Source organism: Neoarius graeffei, chromosome 1, assembly GCF_027579695.1.
Source record: "Neoarius graeffei isolate fNeoGra1 chromosome 1, fNeoGra1.pri, whole genome shotgun sequence".
NCBI classification, from domain to species: Eukaryota; Metazoa; Chordata; class Actinopteri; order Siluriformes; family Ariidae; genus Neoarius; species Neoarius graeffei.
This window is the reverse complement of record NC_083569.1, coordinates 20,481,992-20,500,436: the sequence shown is the minus strand read 5'-3', so window position 1 is coordinate 20,500,436 and position 18,445 is coordinate 20,481,992. Positions and strand designations below refer to the sequence as shown.

The window sequence follows — 18,445 nt, the reverse complement described above, 5'->3', positions numbered from 1 at the left end:
ACCTTTCCCTTGTCGGGTAACATTCAAAAAATTAAAATTTGGGGGAGCTGCTTCGATAAGGGTGGTAGCACTATTTGCTTGATCCAGCCAGGTTTCAGTTAGAAGCAAAAAATCAAGATTGTGTTTACAAATAAGATCATTAATTAAAAATGACTTGTTTAAAAGTGATCTAATATTCAGAAGGGCTAGTTTTACAGTAATATTTGGTTGTGCACTCTGATGCTGTTTTAAAACAGGAAGGAGATTAGATTGGTTCACCCCCAGGGTTAAATGTGCTCTATGTTTTCTGTTTCTTATCAACACAGGAATAGTGTCAACATCGGATCCCTGCTTTTTTCTACATCCATTTGCAGGGACCCAGAGTACATCAAACAAGACTTTCTAAATGTTCCATTTGGTTTGAGGGTGAAAGGACTGGAGATGACATGTATCTTTTGGATGGTGAAAAAGATTTGTAGCCAGCTGAAAATCCTGGACGAACACAATTTTGATGAACTGGGTACCCTGCTTGTCGCGACAAATTTGGACTGGAAAAAGAGAGTGTAGCCATAGGAAGCAGTTTTTTCATGCTATTTGGGAAATCCATCCGAGGAGAAGTGGAGTCGTCTGTCCTTGAATGTTGGGAGGCCTGCAAGTCAGATGTTTGTGTGTCCTTGATGACGACTTGCAAAGATGATTGTTTAGGCTTTGTAACTATGTCAGTCTGCGACATCTTATCAACTGTTTTCCTCGGTGCTGGCTGAGAAAAGATTGCAAGTTTGTAGTGGTCTGCTAAGACTTTGGCTCCAATCCAGCTGAGTTCAGTGCTATTTGGCTTGTAGAATTCTTTGCGATTCCAAAAAAGATTAAAATTGTCTATGAAATTCATACCAAATGAAGAACAAGTTTTTCCAAGCCAGGTGTTAAGACTGAAGAGTCGAGAAAAAGCAAAACTTCCTCTCGATGGGAGTGGGCCACTGATAAAAGATTGAATTCCAGTCTTGTAGAGCTCAGAAAAAAGTTTTCTGAAATCATCTTGGACAAACAGCTGTTCTCTGAAAACATCGTTTGCTCCCACATGTACAACGATACGCTTAATCGTTTTATGCTCGGACATGAGTTTCAAAATGCTGTCTTTGGTGTCAGAGATGGATGCATTTGGAAGACAACAAATAATCATCTCATAACCTTTTAATTGTCTTACAGTGGAATCACCAAGAACAAGGGTTGTGGGATCAGGTGGTGTTACGAGCTGCTTTTTGCCTCTTCTCACAGCTCTTCGATCTTGGTGCGATCTCTTTTTACTATGTGTTTGTCCACTTGACAAATCCTCTTCCACATCCCTGAGGCATTCAAATTTGTTCTGAAGCTTTATGGGCTGTGGATTTTCCATAGGATTGTAGATCCTATTGTAATTTGTAGAATGAGCTGGTGTTGAAGTAATTACTCTTCTGTTTTTGTTTTTAGGCTTAGCACCCATCATTTGCCAGTTTTCAGTACTCACATTTTGTACAGCTTGAGTTATGAATTCTTCCACTTGGTCTGCAATGTCCTCAGTCTGTCGGAGCGCAATCTCTGCATTCTCAGCCACTGTTTCTGTACTCCTTTCCTGAGATATCGCTTTTAATTCGTCCGTTTTTGGCAGAGCATTAATCTTTGATTCCAGAATAGAAATCCTCTGTTCTAATTCCATGCATTTTCTGCAGGATTTTTTGCTTCCTGGCATTTTAAAAAAAAAAAGTGGAAATTAAAATTAAATTTAAAAGCTTATAAAGATGAAGAAAAGAGAAGAAAAAAAAGTGGAAATTCAATGAGAAAGTAAAGTATAGAAATAAAGATTAAGAAAGCAGGAGCAAAGAAGCGTCCTACTCGCTTGAGTAGGAGGAGCAAATCGCTTCTAGAAAAAATGAAGTAATAAATTGCTTTCCTAATATGCAATGTCATAAAATGAGTGTGCTCTTTTTAAAATAATTTCTATATTAAGTAAAGTAGAAATATGGACATTTAAGTTTTACGCATGAATTTCAACCATGTTGGCCACAAGAAGGTTTCCCAACTGTCTCCTTGTGCTATCCGTCAATGTTTTCATTTTATCATATTCGTCAAAAATAATCTGTCCACCCGGTTTAGCCTGGAGAGCATCTCTCACCATCTGAAAGATAAAGAATCAGAAAGTTAGCAATTATTCATCATCATCATTACGTCCAACAACAAAACCACAGTTTAACTGCACAATATCTTTGTGTCTGATATTTGCTAACTAATATCATTTGTTACAAAAGCTGCATACCTCTTTTGCCAATTCTCGTTCAGCATGGGTTCTCTTCCCTCCGTTTGTCTGAACAATCACTGTTGCATCTGATGAATCAGAGGATTCTGGCAAGGAGTCTCCTGACACTGACACAGATGAGTTGTCTGACATGGTTGATTCCAACGAAGTATACGATAGATCATGTTGAAGCACAACCGTAAACGGTTAAAAAAATGTATACACAAAATGAAAAAATAAGTAGTTCTCCACAATATTCATTATTGATGATCCACTCCCTCCCTAACAAGGCTGAGTCTCACCTGTTGACTTTTCAGTTGTCACCCTAACAGTAAGGTTCCCTGCTTGCAAAAGCTCCTCAAACACATCTGCATCGACTTCTGTCCCTGATTCATCTGTCAAGTGCAGCTCAGTCTCAAGTGGAAGATCTAGCTTTTGAATGACTGATAAAAATATTAGATTTAGAGCAATGAAAAATTACAATAAGAGCATTACCAGAAATTTGCTAAGCTTGTTTTTCAACATTTTAGGTCAACTTCTAAAAGTACTTTTTGATTTCTACACAGGGCATTACCATTAGCTATCGTAAACACAACTCCACAATATAAGACATGTAAATATCACATACATTCAACAGGTATTATAGCAAGTAGTCAATTAACACAAACATTCTGGGCTGCATGAAAAATGATGCCAACCTTTCTGAAGAAATGTGTTGAAGTCATTATAGCCATCTTCAGTCTCAGCCACTTTGACATACTTCTGTGTTTCTCCAAATCTCACCTTCGCCAACGTGATTAACTATGAAGAAAAAAAGAAGAGAGTACCGTACATCCACACTGTGCCATAATTTACAGTATGTTCACCATGGATGTGTAGAGACAGGAAAATTTTTGCCTGGCTTTAATCGCCTGAGTTCGACCGTCGGAGTATTTGTTTTGATTTTTAGCATTACTCACGAGTAAAGGCATAACCATGATAGCGACGTTATTGTTTATATGCATAGATAGCTACACACTGTGTAACTTGTTAAGTTAAATAAGCTCATTTCGCATTTAAGACGTTTATTATTATGGCAGCAGCTGAGGGTGTGTGTGACTCCAGTGTTAGCTCCAGCTAAGGTTAGATTGAGAAGGACTTGGTGTGGCTGGTGTGGTGGCCTAGTGTGTGTGTGTGTGTGTGTGTGTATTCCTCCAGCAGCAACATGCCACCCGGCTCTCAGAGCTTGCCCGGCTTTCAGTAGCTGCCCCTTGGCAAGCAGGAGCTCAACCCCCCCGGTCCAGCCCCGGCTCTCTACTCCATAGCTTGACACTCAGCTGCCATGACATTTTGCCATGTAAAGCCAACAACGTCATTCATCAAGACTAGACCATAGCTCTTTCTTTTTTCCCAATTGATTTTTCCGACAGAGAATGTTCACCAACGCGACGCCTGGTGCGTGTGCTACATCACTTTAGCTAGCTTAAACCCCTCACAAAAAATGTGCAGTTGTACATATATACCACATTATCCAAACGTGTATACTTACATCAAGCAAACTATGTATATTCATCGACACTCTTGTGCAAAAGGAACATTAATGCACCCATCAAAAAATAACATATAACAATCATGCTAACCTTAAAATGGAACTTGCCTAGTCACAATGTTAGCTGCAGCCAGGACTCCCTGCTACTTATTTTCGGCACATATAAAATGCTACTGCATAGAAAGTATTATTAAATAGACATAATACCTTTGATTTACTTACACAAAGACACTCGGTACAGTCGAAGGAAGTGAAGAGAAAGCTGTCGTCCGCTGTCCTTGCTCGGAGTCGTCTCGCTCTTTAGGCAAACATGTCACAGATGTGTTGGAATGCTGGGAGCAACTCTGTTACGGTAAGTGTTGATTTTAAAATCAACACTTAACGGAGTTGCTTAGATTTAACTCCCCGGATTAACACCAACTCTTTTGAGCAACTAACTCTCATGTAGTTGAATTAGACTAAACAAGTGTTGAATTGACACTGTATTTTTAACAAACAGCACCAACACTGGAAATCTAACACTTTTGATTTTTCTGTGTACATAACTACCGCAAGCCCCCCAAGCTGCCCTTCCTGGCCTACTCGTTGCTCTCTGGAACCATGCCTGAGTTTCCATTGGTTGTTTGTTTATTTTCAAGTGAGCGATTGCCCAGAAGCGGATTTTATTCTGGGGGAGTGTATTCTCACTCCCATTTGCATGAATACCAGTTGGTGATCTTCAAGAGTTTTGCCACTAAAACAACCCAATCTCCTCACATGGCATGCTTCTCACACTTTTGGGGCATGCCTCAGGAAGCATTTGTTGCTTCATTGTTCAATGAGCCCAGTTGGGTGGAAGGTGGTGAAAAGTGCCTTTTCAGGACAGCAGCTTGCTTTTCACCAGCAGGTTTAAGAATACAAGCAGGTAAGCATCATATTTTCAGCTTGTAAAAGCTGTCTCAGCTGACTTTGCACACGAGTGAGAATTAGAATTTCATAGGGGATGGTGTAAATATGACAACCCTTTTGAAAAATGTGATATGGAGATACTGAGGTAAGTGGGCAATTCAAGAAATAAAGCCAAGCAAACTGAAAGGAATCTGTGATAGCTCACCTTCGGAGCTCATCAGAGGAGCATATCAGCAGAAAAGTAGTGTGCAGGTAGTTGATTTGGTCATTGTTGCAAAAAGAGCCAAGGTTGTGGGTTTAATCCAAATAGTGGCTGTTTTCACAGATGTGCTGCTTTGAATGTGGCGAAAGAAATTTGATCTTGACTTGGCTGAAAGTGCAGATGATTCAGATGATTTGCAAGATGACAAGAAAGTTTTTCTCTCTAAAATGCAAGCAACATGGTAGATGCTGTTTTGGAGAACGTGGGCATTGATTCCACTACTTCTTACATGCGAAGCAAGCACTCTATCACTTGAGCTAACTCCCCTACTGTGTATCAGGGTTTGTCCAACTAACTACGGCAAGCCCCCCCAAACTGCCCTTCCTGGCCTGCTCGTTGCTCTCTGGAACCATGCCTGAGTTTCCACTGGTTCGTGCAAAACGTGCACACTTCTAAAACAATATTTTCATCTTTTACAAACAAACTATAACTCTAGAAAACTCTTTAATGGTCTTTCTAGTTTCATAACACAATTTCTTAATATTAGTATGCTGATAATGCCGATGCTGAGTGTTTTAAATATTTCCTCAATTGCACTTCTTTTTCTTAACAAAACCTCAATCATCTTTTCAAAGTCAAAGCTCAAATCCCCGGAGCTCCATGCACTGCATTCGGATGAGGAGTCCGTTCCTGGGAGGTTCTAATCCCACTGGGGTTTTATCCCGGGGTTTCGTACCGGGCAGCGGATTCATTGTATTATATTTAGTTTTTAATATGATATTATTTTTCCAATATGTTTTTTTTTTTTTTTGCATTCTTGTCTCAGCAATGGTGAAATCAAATTTGTAAATAAAATCAGTGCCCTTGACTCTACTCATCAGGCCAGAGCTATTCTCTTTGTGTCTGTTTTGTACAACATAAGGAAACAGTATAGTAACTATAACGGTAAAGAAATAAAACAAGAGAGTCTGGCTATGATATAAGAAAATTCTACAGCCCAGAAACAGATGGAGCTCCGCTTTTAGGCAGTGCCTCAATCTATAGATTACAGATTTCCGGGGAGAGGAATGTTAATGAGTTCAGCTTATTTTTGCAGGCTTTGCTCTGGTAGAGCTGCACATTTTTGGTGGTCAAATGTTAGAAATATCGAACTTTTTGCATGGAAACCACACACACGCCCAAAGCCCAAAGCGATGTCTCTGTTCAAAAGGATCCAGCTGTTGGGGGTGGAGTCTAGCTGTGTTTACCTTTCTGGATTTTAATATTTGGAAGTGGTATATTTAAAGCCATTGACAGTAGTAAGTCGTCGTTTCTCTGCCGTTTGTTTTAGATGAAGCATAGTGTTTGTTTTTATCACTTTAATATCTGATATGTTATTTAACTGAAAATGTTATATTAAATAGATTTTTAGACCAAAGAGCTGGAGTTGGGGTTTGCTTCTTCTGCTCCACTCATCAACCTGGTTTTATAGTATTTCCAGGAATAGTGCCTTGTTCTAAATACAAAGAAACAGATTTCTTATTTGATATATTCTTTAAATAAAAATAATAAATGAGTTTTCTAAAGTAATGAGTGGGAATAGAGCTTTTTCTATTCTATCTGTTCACATGACATTGTAGTAGATCTAAAAATTGTCTTGTTAAAAAAATAAGTAAAGAAAAAAGTTCTTTCTTTGCTGGGTTGACCTTTTCCCCATTTCCTGGTTTTCTCCATGTTCAACAAGCTACTGGACCGTTAGTCTGCAGTAATTCTCTCCCCTAGGTCACAACCGGCCATACGATTGTTTGGCATTTCCCAAAATCACTGCATTTTTTTTTTTGTTCATGGAGAAAGACGCGCGTTGGCCGTAAGTTTGTCTTGCAACCTGAAAAAAACGTAAGCGCCCGTAGAGTTTGTTTGACATGACAAAGAACCTCTGGGGCCGGTCTGCGGCCAGTCTACGGCTCGAAAATCAGCACGTCACACGCGCGCCCTCTGTGCGTTTCTTGCGTTTTTTGCACGTAGACCGGCCGTAGGAGCACGTAAGGCCGGTTGTGACCGAGGCTACAGATCACAAAACACCCCAACCACTTCTTTCTTTCTTTCTTTCTTTCCATCAAACATGCTCATTGGTCAGACATTTCTCTGCCTGTGTGCAATGGCTAATAAAGCTGTAAAGGTGTAAGAGATTGGCCCAGGCCACCTTACCCTATACCAGCTTTCTGCACCTCCAATACAGTGTCACTAACCTGGTTAAGTATAACCTAGATTTTGAGTGGTGTAAAGTGCTGTGTTTAGGTTGCAGTTTTTTTCTGGAAGTGTAGGTTTGAATCCCACTTCTGATATTTGCTATCGCAGGTTACACTGTAAAAAAAGAATAGTTGAGAATACTTGAAATTTCAAGGCAACCGTCTGCATTAAGAATTTTATGTTTTGCCAATGATGTGCCCATGATAATCCAAACTATGATAACACTGTTATCTTTATTAAGAATTCTTAATTAAGTCAATTTTCAATTCCTCATTCTGCCAACATAAATTTCTCTTTTTGCTGAACAGTGGCATTCACAGTACTACAAAAAGGCAATGGAGGTTATCACAATTTTTTTTTTTTGCACCTTTATTTGGATAGGGCAGTGTAGAGACAGGAAATGAGCAGGAAAGAGAGAGATGGATCAGGAAATGACCTCAGGTCAGAATTGAACCCAGGTCCCCGGATTCATGGTATGGCGCCTTATCCACCTGAGCCATGATAACATGACCTTTGCCTGGAGAGAGAACCACATTGCCGAGCCCTTGCATTTGGAAGAGGAAACCCCATGTCTTGGTCGAGCATGCGCTGAATAAACACCTGTGGCAATTATGTATTTTCAATTCAGATTATTCACGATTGTATATTTACACATCATTGAGGTACACCCTATCAGTTTGATGTGGATTTTTCTGTTCATTAATAATTATTCATATTTTCTTGTCCATTCAATTGTGAATATGGAATTACTTGAACAAAGCATAATTCTATTTTTTACAGTGTATTAACGGGCCATGGGTTTTATGCTCATGGTTTGCGTTAAGTGAATGCTTGTCGGGAGTTTTGCCTGCACGTGGGTGAAAATGGAAGCTTCAGCTAGCATGCCTTTTCAGATAAATTTGTATTTTTTTTTCAGTTTGTTGAGAATATCTGCCACATATTACAATATCAGTAGGTATTTTATGTTTTTAGATGTAAAAATATAAAGTTTTAGTTCGTGGAACGATGTGACGTTTGACTTGGATTATCATGTGGTTACAATGTCAATTGCCTGTTGACACTGATTGATAAATTACAAAACTAGAAATTAATACAAACAACAAAGAATGATTAACCATGTAGACAGCAGTCAGGGTTCCGAGAATTTTTTTTCCAACAGGTTGACGATTTCAGGTAAAACCTTCAATCATGTGTTCATGTCTCATCTCATCTCATCTCATTATCTCTAGCCGCTTTATCCTTCTACAGGGTCGCAGGCAAGCTGGAGCCTATCCCAGCTGACTATGGGCGAAAGGCGGGGTACACCCTGGACAAGTCGCCAGGTCATCACAGGGCTGACACATAGACACAGACAACCATTCACACTCACACCTACGGTCAATTTAGAGTCACCAGTTAACCTAACCTGCATGTCTTTGGACTGTGGGGGAAACCGGAGCACCCGGAGGAAACCCACGCGGACATGGGGAGAACATGCAAACTCCACACAGAAAGGCCCTCGCCGGCCCCGGGGCTTGAACCCAGGACCTTCTTGCTGTGAGGCGACAGTGCTAACCACTACACCACCGTGCCGCCCATGTGTTCATGTGCTGCTGGGATTTCATTACATCATTCAAAGGTTTGACAGTGAAAACAACCCTCTGGCTATGTCTTGCTTCCATGGTGTAATGGTTAGCACTTGGGACTTTGACTCTAGTGATCTGAGTTCAAATCTCAGTGGAACCTGTGAAGCCTTTGTTTGTGGCTTCTGAGCTTACATGCACAGACTGTCTCAACTATATGCTCCTTTTGGTCAAGCAAGCTGTCACGTCCCAAACCCTTTGTTTCCGTTAAAGTGCCAGTCTTCTGAAAATTATATTACCCCTGGGAATTATACCTGATAAAACTAGGCATGTTTAATAGTTTACTGTCTAAAATGTATTTTAATACGAGACCAGGAACATGTTCTGTTTATTTGGTAAAGTTTGGCTCTTTGAGTCCACCATTACACGAACACGTTCCTGGTAAGTTACTGTTTGTTCAAAGAAGTGACATCATATGCGAAATGCTTAAAAGTTAGTGGGCATTTCTGGCTTCGTCTGTTTTGCAAATTGGAGCACGTTTTTAACGATTTTTTTTATTTATTCTGCAACAAAACTAAAACCAAAGCATGCCTCCTAAGGGGTGTGTCCTTCAAGGCTGTTCAAGTGATATTTAGTGTCAATGCAAATTTGCAGCGTTCTGATGCCGTGTGCAGCCCTGTTGACCTGACCTCACTCTGTAAACGAGCAACCAAGTGGTATTTGAGAACACCACCTCCCCGTGACGAATTGCAATGTCCATGCTTCCACAGTCAACAGACAGGTAGATAATGCCCGATTTTGTTTTTAAAGCAGCCGTCACTGACCTTGACGGAAAACCAGAGAGGCAGGGAAACCGTTCAAACGAGGTTTTGTCCCGATGGTCGTCTGCATGTAGGAGAACATGACAACCACTAATCCACAGAAAGCAATCCGGTCACGTTAAGGGTCTGTCTTTCTGGCTGTTTCGAGAGTACCTGATCTTAGCAAGGCGAGAACTGGACGTTAACGAAAGCAGAGCTCAAAAGGCAAAGCATGGCTCTGCCAGGTTTCTCAGGAGCGTCTATTCGCTTGTTAGGTCCAAGGGGAAACCACTGCACAGCAGAAAACAGGCGAAGCTTTTTCAGCGTCTCGGTTTGGGATTGTTCCAAAAGGTGCAGACGGAGCAGAGATGGCAGCTCGACATTTGTTCGCTGCCAAGTTCAAGAAAACCAGCACCGTTTCCGCCCGGTTTTGGATCACGGACCGCTCTCGTGTTAAGCGAATGTGGTAACCAATACAATACGGAAACCACGCGTGTGTTAGCTCTTGCCTGGGCCTCAAGAAGAACGCGGGTCACACTTAAACAATTGTCACGAGAATAGGGGCACGGCCTTGGCATCGTAGAGATGAGCTGGTGGTCGAGTGTGACAAAGTTCAGCATCGAAAAGCGCTGCAACAACATCACGGGAAGAAATCAAATGCCTCATTTGGAGGGGCCAAGGAGGGGACTGAGGACTGGTCTTTCCACTAACAACGTAAGTACTTGTTTGCAGGTTTGAATGACATCAGTTTGCCCCTGCGTACGTTCGACCCATGAAGCGGTGAAGAACACGGGCTCCCGCGTGTTTTCCTTTCGTTGGCAACAAGCGACAGGTGTATATTTGTCCACAAACAGAGAACTGTAGAGTCACTGTTTAAGATTTGTTCAGCAAATGTGTCCATACCTTGGCTGGTCAAAAGCAAATACTTGCTTCCGTAGTTGGCACGGACAGAGCAGAGATCACAGCTCAGCAGTCACTCACTGCTGAGTTCAAAAAATAAATAAATAAACCAACCCGGTGCTGTTTCTGCCCGGTTTCGAACCAGGGACCTTTCATGTGTAAGACGAACGTGATAACCGCTACACTACAGAAACCTCAGCTCTTGGACTGATCAGCTGTTGCCTGGGCCTCAAATACAGAAGCAATGGCACTTAGGCATGTGTCCCCAGGGTAGGCTTGCAGCGTTGGTGGTATAGTGGCTAGCATAGCTGCCTTCCAAGCAGTTGACCTGGGTTAGATTCCCAGTCAACACATGCCCTTTAACGCTTCATTGCTCTGATGAAAGGCAGAGAGCATGGCAAGGAAACAGCAGGAATGGATCGGTTGCTTGTCACTGCCTTGCCGAGGAGGTAACCGAGGGCTGCTCCTTCTTCTTTCCGCTCGCGTTGCAAGTAGTCGAATAGCATCGGTTTGCGAAAACGTGGGCGTCTTTTTTTGGCAGCAAGCTACTTTGCCTATTTTCCACAAATGGAGAACTGCACAGTCACGCTTTGAGAGTTAATGAGCAAATGTGTCTGAATGTTGGCCGGCAAATACTCGTTGAGACATGATGAAGCATTCCAGAGTCAATGCCAATTTGCAGCGTTCTGATGCCGTGTGCAGCCCTGTTAACCTGACCTCACTCCGTAAATGAACAACCAAGTGGTATTTGAGAACACCACCTCCTTGTGACCAATTGCAATGTCCATGCTTCCACAGTCCACAGAAATGTAGATTTAATGCTCGATTTTGTTTTTAAAGCAGCCGTCACGGACCTTGACAGAAAACCAGAGAGGCAGGGAAACCGTTCAAACGAGGTTTTGTCCCTACGGTTGTCTGCACGTAGGAGAACATGACAACCACTAATCCACAGAAAGCAATCCGGTCACGTCAAGGGTCTGTCTTTCTGGCTGTTTCGAGAGTACCTGATTTTAGCAAGGCGATAACTGGACGTTAACGAAAGCAGAGCTCAAAAGGCAAAGCATGGCTCTGCCAGGTTTCTCAAGAGCGTCTATTCGCTTGTTAGGTGCAAGGGGAAACCACTGCACAGCAGAAAACACGCGAAGCTTTTTCGGCGTCTCGGTTTGGGATTGTTCCAAAAGGCACATACAGAGCAGAGATGGCTGCTCGACATTTGTTCGCTGCCAAGTTCAAGAAAACAAGCACCGTTTCCACCTGGTTTCAAATCGCGGACCGCTCTTGTGTTAAGCGAACGTGTTAACCAATACAATACGGAAACCACGTGTGTTAACTCTTGCCTGGGCCTCAAGAAGAATGCGGGTCACACTTAAACAATTGTCACGAGAATAGGGGCATGGCCTTGGCATTGTAGAGATGAGCTGGTGGTCGAGTGTGACGAGGTTCAGCATCGAAAAGCGCTGCAACAACATCACGGGAAGAAATCAGATGTCTTGTTTGGACGGGCCAAGGAGGTGACTGAGGACTGTTTCTTCCGCTTTCCACGAGCAACGTACCGTAAGTAGTTGTTTGCAGGTTTGAATGACATCAGTTTGCCCCTGCGCACGTTCGACCCATGAAGCCATGAACAACACAGGCTCCTGCGTGTTTTCCTTTCGTTGGCAACAAGCGACAGGTGTATGTTTGTCCACAAACAGAGAACTGGAGAGTCACTGTGTAAGATTTGTTCAGCAAATGTGTCCATACCTTGGCTGGTGAAAAGCAAACACTTGCTTCCGTAGTTGGCACGGTCAGAGCAGAGATCACAGCTCAGCAGTCGCTCAAAAAATGAATGAATAAATAAACCAACCCACTGCTGTTTCTGCCCGGTTTCAAACAGGAGACCTTTCGCCTGTTAGACTAACTCAATAATCACTACAATACAGAAACCACAGCTCTTGGGCTGATTAGCTGTTGCCTGGGCCTCAAATACAGAAGCAATGGCACTTAGGCATGTGTCCCCAGGGTAGGCCTGCAGCGTTGGTGGTATAGTGGCTGGCATAGCTGCCTTCCCGGCCAGGCGAGGGGCATAATGGACTGTAAGAAATGGGGAAGAAAAGAAAAAAGAAAAAGAAGAAAAGGGGGGAAAGAAGGGGGAAAAGAAGAGAAAAAGAGGAAAAAATAGTATCAAGTGTCTTGTCCCCTTTCTCCACCCCTGACCCAGTGTTGGTGTACAGTTGCACTCCTGGTGGATCCTGGATGCAGGCAAGGTGTTTCTGCTGTGTCTCCCACACTCGAGGCACGCTCTTGTGATTGATGAGGTGCAGTCCAGTGCTGTCCACCAGCTGCCACATGGAGTCAAGCAGACTTTTGATGAGTGCACGGGTCTCTTCTATCCCCCAGGTTGTCCTGTGGCAGTGCCTCGCTAGCTCACTTGTGCTGATGGTTGCCAACACCTGAGCATCTGTTGGCTCATAGCCAGGGTGTTTCTTCTTCAGCTCTGCCTGCTTGGCCTCCTTCAGATGACAGATATCCTGCTTGTCCCACTCAAAAATTATGCTTGACAATTTAGAACAGAACGTACCATACAGTGGATGGTGTTCTGTGGTGAGACCGTCAGCGAACCGCCTCATGAAGTGGAACACATCCAAACGCACAGTGGAGGTCCATGGCCGAAACCATCCTTAGCATGCACTTCCTCAAACCACTGGGCCAGGGGCAGGGGATGGAAGGCTGGTGGTGGCACACAAACATCCTGGGGCTGGCTGAGGCAGGATTTCTTGTGTAGCTGACAATCTGTTAAATAATCACAACATCTCCTTGCCCACTCCTCGCCTGCAATAGCTGTCTTCTGGAACACGTTGGAGCAAAAATACCACCAGCTAGCAGAGGATGGCTTCGATCCATCGGCCTCTGGGCCCAGCATGCTCCCGCTGTGCCACTCTGCTGACTTCACACCCCCAGATGGGACTCAAACCCACAGTCCCTGGCTTAGGAGACCAGTGCCTTATCCATTAGGCCACCGGGGCTCTGCCGCGACAGGGTGAAAAAGGGCAGCCACTCAAAAATAGCTAGGCTCGTTCCATGGCCATCTCTCATCTCCGCGACAGAAACTTCTTTTGTGTTTGCTCAGTTTGAAATACCATTTGCTGGGTCTGCACCAAAGTCAAACGTTTGCAATGTCCGACTTTAATGTCAGCACGTCCTCATTCCAGTCACAAATTGCTCACAAGGCATTTTACCCCGACTTAAGTAAGTAGACTTTTCTTTGGAAGCATGTACACTGCCAGTCGTAGCCAAGCGATTTTACACTGGAAAGCACAGCTTTGTACTGAATTTACATAGGCCGCATAATGTTGCGGTGGTTAGCAGTGTCAACTCACACCGAGCAGGGTCTGGGCTTGAGCCTAGTGGGTGACCGGCAGCCTTTAAGCCTGGAGCATGCACACTCTCTTCGTGCCTGTGAGGATTTGCACCGGGTGCTCCGGGTTCCTGCCCCAGTCCCTAGACCTAGAGAAGGTCAAGCGAAAACTCTGAATAGCCCAGAGGTGTGATTGTGTCTGGGTTACCCCTGAGATAGCTCATGGGTACAGAAAATGAACGACTGTACGTGGACAATTCAGGGCACTTGATTAATTACGTTTTATGTCTTGTGCTTAAGAAGAACATGTGGAAAAAAGTTAGAAAACCATGAAATCACTCTGATTTTTCCTGATTCACTGACCAGGATCTTTGCTGCCCAAAGAGCTCTGATCTGTGAGTCGTACACATGGGTAACATACTGTGACAACAATTGGTAGATGCGGTGGGCCTTATTTCACTCCCATAATGCCCATGTGCCTGTCTGTGTGATACAAAGCACTGACCAATGGCAAACTAGTGACAGAGCACTGAAAATCAGGCCTCCTGATGGACAATTTTCGAGGCCAGCAACCAAATTTCTAGTAAGACAGATAGATGACGTTTATTGCCTCTGCTGGGAATTTTGGGAAGAAAAGTGGCTAGAAAGAGCAGCGGACTGTGTCGGCGTCTGGGCTCTGGGCCCAGCGCGCTTCCGGTGCGCCACTCTGCACACCCCACAGGGGTCTCGAACACACAATCACTGGGTCACAGAAAACATTGGAGTAAAATTTGGCAGACTCGGCAGAAGATGGTTTCGATCCATCGACCTCTGAGCCCGGCATGCTCCCGCTGCTGACCTCTCACTTTCTGTGGGTCTGGAGCCTACAAAAGCTGTGTTCTGGAAAACGTTGGAGTAAAAGGACCACCAACTAGCAGAGGATGGTTTCGATCCATCGGCCTCTGGGTTATGGGCCCAGCACGCTCCCACTGCGCCACTCTGCTGACCTCACACCCCAGGTGGGACGCGAACCCACAGTCCCTGGCTTAGGAGGCCAGGGCCTTATCCATTAGGTCACTGGGGATCTGCCGTGATAAGACAAAAAAGGGCAGCCACTCAAAAATAGCTAGGCTCGTTCCTCGGCCGTCTCTCATCTCCACGATAGAAACTTCTTTTGTGTTTGCTCAGTTTGAAATAATTTGCTGGGTCTGCACCAAAGTCAACGTAATGACATTTCAGTATTATGGGTAGACCATAATATTGGTCTCACGGTAAAATAGCTCGTGCTATTTTACCGTTAGACCATTCACTATACACTATGTGTATAGTGATTGGTCTCACAGTAAAATAGCACGAGCGCTCGAGAACTTTTTTGATATGTTGTAAGGTTATAATTTTACTTGGCAACAGAATGTATCTGAATTCTGATTGGTTGTTGTTATATTATTGCCCTTCTGTTGTGTCCTTGAGCCCAGAGCACAGGGGGGAGAGAGGGACAGGGTTCTGCTGAAGCACACATAGTGTTCTGGTCAAGGGAAATTGTGTAAAATGTCTCATCTCATCTCATCATCTCTAGCCGCTTTATCCTTCTACAGGTTCGCAGGCAAGCTGGAGCCTATCCCAGCTGACTACGGGCGAAAGGCGGGGTACACCCTGGACAAGTCACCAGTTCATCACAGGGCTGACACATAGACACAGACAACCATTCACACTCACACCTACGGTCAATTTAGAGTCACCAGTTAACCTAACCTGCATGTCTTTGGACTGTGGGGGAAACCGGAGCACCCGGAGGAAACCCACACGGACACGGGGAGAACATGCAAACTCCACACAGAAAGGCCCTCGCCAGCCCCGGGGCTCGAACCTTCTTGCTGTGAGGCGACAGCGCTAACCACTACACCACCGTGCCGCCTGTGTAAAATGTGTTTCTTCAATTCAGAACACGCTTAAAAAAGTTTTCAAAAGAGAGGCGGAGGAACCAAACATTTCTGATCAAGATGGCGGAGGCTGTTTTGCTGATTCCATGAAAATGTTTGATTTGATTAAAAGGTGTCTGGGCCGCGAACAATGTCCACATCACCATCGGGTTGTTGTTGTTGTTGTTTACATGTGTCATGTTACAGGAACTTGGTCAGGGCTCTGCAGGTCTTAACTGAAGCGCTTCAAATTCAGGGTTAGCGGGCTGCTAAAGTTTGCAGGCACTTCACAAACAAGACTCGGTGCAATATTAGCACAATCTGATATGATTTAATAATGTCTTTGTGACCTTAATGCACTTCAGTTGTTGTAGATATCAAGTCGGATTGTTATTTACATGCTACACAAACTTAGAAAACAGTCATATTCATCTGTTGTCGTTTTTACACACTGAATCCGAACTGTTGTTAACTGATTCATTTTACAAGCTAATCTAACGCTACATTCCTCAAGGACAGTTTGCTCGCGAGCAGCCGCTCACTGCACTGCAACCGCACTTGCTAATTGACATGGGCTTGCTGTTTTCGTGACCACGCCCCCAGAGTGAATATTCATGAGTGAATTGGGCATGGTGTTTCACCCAGTGGAAACCTACAGTAACCCTTTGTGTCCCGCGCACGGGGCGGGATTTTTTTCTTCAATCAGAAATATTGGTAGGGACATGCCCATACCACCCACACCCAATTCTACACCTGTGTTGTTGAGCATGGAGAAAACCAGAAAATAGGGAAAAAGTTAGGGCAGGCAAAATAAAGATTTTTTTCTTTCTTTTCTAAAATAAGGTAACTATTCCTAAATCTACTATAATACCACATGAGCATATTGAATAAAAGAACCAAATTCCTATTTTAACTCACTACTCTAAAAAACCTATTCATCAATTTCATTTAAAAAGAGTGTGTTAAATAAAGAAAAAAAACTTTTTTTGAACAAAGGTACCATTCCTGGAGGTACTATAACATCATGTTGATGGCTGTAGCCAAAAGAACAAGCCCCTATTCCAACCAACCATTCTAAAAAAAAAATTGCTTGATATAACATCCTTGTTTAGAGAACATATCAGATATTAAATTGATAAGAACACCTACTACACTTGATCTTAACCAAAAGGCTGAGAAGTGATAATTTACTGCAGTCAATAGCTTTAAATATACCACTTCCAAATATTAAAATCCAGAAAGGTAAACACAGACTCCGCCACCAGCAGCTGGATCATTTTGAAGAGACACATCGGCTTGTGGGGTGTGTGAGAGAGGCGAGTGCTTCAACGCAAAAAGATCAATAGTTCTAACATTTGTTGACCAAAAATGTTCAGCTCCGTCAGAGCACAGCCTCCACAGAAATCTTTAGTAAAAGGCAAAAGATTTATGCGTCAATGAAGAGAAACCTGATCTACACTTAACACTGGATCAGGTTAGTGACACTGGATTGGAGGTGCAGAAAGCTGGTATAGGGTAAGGTGGCCTGGGCCAATCTCTTACACCTTTACAGCTTTGCTAGCGATTGCACACAGGCAGAGAAATGTCTGACCAACGAACTTTTTTGAAAGAAAGAAAGATAGATAAGCAAGTGGGGTGTGGGGGTGTTGAATTTTGAAAAGGAACAGTTGAGTGCTGTGTGATCTGTCCAATATCATGGATGTAGGCCTATAAATTAAATATGAAAACATCAGCTGGAGTTTGATTATTGACAGGAACGCTGTTGACCACAGCAGTAAGTGCTTTCCATACCACATTTTCCTGCCTTCCTGTGATGCTACTATTCAGGCTGCCAAATAGAAATAATTTATTCCATTGGATTTGTGATGTTAAAGCTTCTATTCTGAGGGCAGATAAGTTTCTCTTCTTGACCATATTACACCTCTCCATGTCGTAAAGTCAAGGAGCAAGGCCTCTAAACCGATAATATTTAGGATTGTGATATTTAAATGACATTGGTTTTCACCCACATTTATCAATGCCCAATCATTCTTATGCTGTGATTGGCAAGATACAAATGTTTCATGAATCACACGTGAACCCTGTCATACGGTGATTTCTACACTTTGATCTGCTCTGGTTTCTACGTTAGATTGATAAATGAGGGTTATTGTGTCATCCTCGTTAGTATAGTGGACAGTATCTCTGCCTGTCACGCAAAAGACAGGGGTTCAATTTCCTGACGGGGAGACTTTAAAAATGTATTAACTTGGGCAGCAGGGGGATGTAGTGGTTCACACTGTTGCCTCACAGCAAGAAGGTTCTGGGTTTGAGCCCAGCGGCTGGTGGGGGCCTTTCTGTGTGGAGTTTGCATGTTCTCCCTGTGTCAGCTCTGGTTAACCCCACAGTTCAAAGACATGTAGTTGGGTTAACATGGGGTGGCTTTGGGCTGAAGTGCCCTTGAGCATATGTATATGAATGATTCACCACATTTCGTGTCAATTAAATCTTATTAATAGTAACAGATCTAGATAAATCCAGTGACTATAGACCAAATTTTAATATGCCTAAAGTCAATGTTAATGTCAAATATGACTATTATAAATTGCCAATGGTAGACCCTCTGATGATGTTCTTCTAATAATATTCTATTTCTAAGTCTAAGTTAGTAAAAATCAGACAAAAAAAGTCAGACAAGTTCGTTAGAATCTAACGTCTGGTCTGGTGATCTAACCTTGTCAGATATAGGGTTATCCAAATTTCGCTCCATTCATATGCACGCTTGATCTGCATGCGCATGCCTCCGGCATTCACTCCAATCCCCCCGTTACACCGATCAGTGCACTGACCGGGGAATTGGCATATACCACGGGG

General features: G+C 43.3%; 5 non-coding genes across 5 annotated transcripts; 1 reads left to right on the top strand and 4 right to left on the bottom strand.

Moving 5' to 3' along the window:
- The first annotated feature begins 6,171 nt into the window (after window positions 1-6,171).
- LOC132897960 (U2 spliceosomal RNA) lies at window positions 6,172-6,362 on the top strand. The gene has a single exon (XR_009656418.1). It is a non-coding gene; the product is annotated as a U2 spliceosomal RNA (small nuclear RNA).
- A 4,116-nt stretch (window positions 6,363-10,478) lies between these two features.
- Window positions 10,479-10,551, bottom strand: trnav-uac (transfer RNA valine (anticodon UAC)). Its single transcript has one exon. It is a non-coding gene; the product is annotated as a tRNA-Val (tRNA).
- A 4,054-nt stretch (window positions 10,552-14,605) lies between these two features.
- trnam-cau (transfer RNA methionine (anticodon CAU)) lies at window positions 14,606-14,677 on the bottom strand. Its single transcript has one exon. It is a non-coding gene; the product is annotated as a tRNA-Met (tRNA).
- Window positions 14,678-16,583: 1,906 nt separating this feature from the next.
- On the bottom strand, window positions 16,584-16,776 carry LOC132897753 (U2 spliceosomal RNA). Its single transcript, XR_009656372.1, has one exon. It is a non-coding gene; the product is annotated as a U2 spliceosomal RNA (small nuclear RNA).
- A 155-nt stretch (window positions 16,777-16,931) lies between these two features.
- LOC132896540 (U5 spliceosomal RNA) lies at window positions 16,932-17,048 on the bottom strand. Its single transcript, XR_009656079.1, has one exon. It is a non-coding gene; the product is annotated as a U5 spliceosomal RNA (small nuclear RNA).
- Window positions 17,049-18,445: the final 1,397 nt, after the last annotated feature.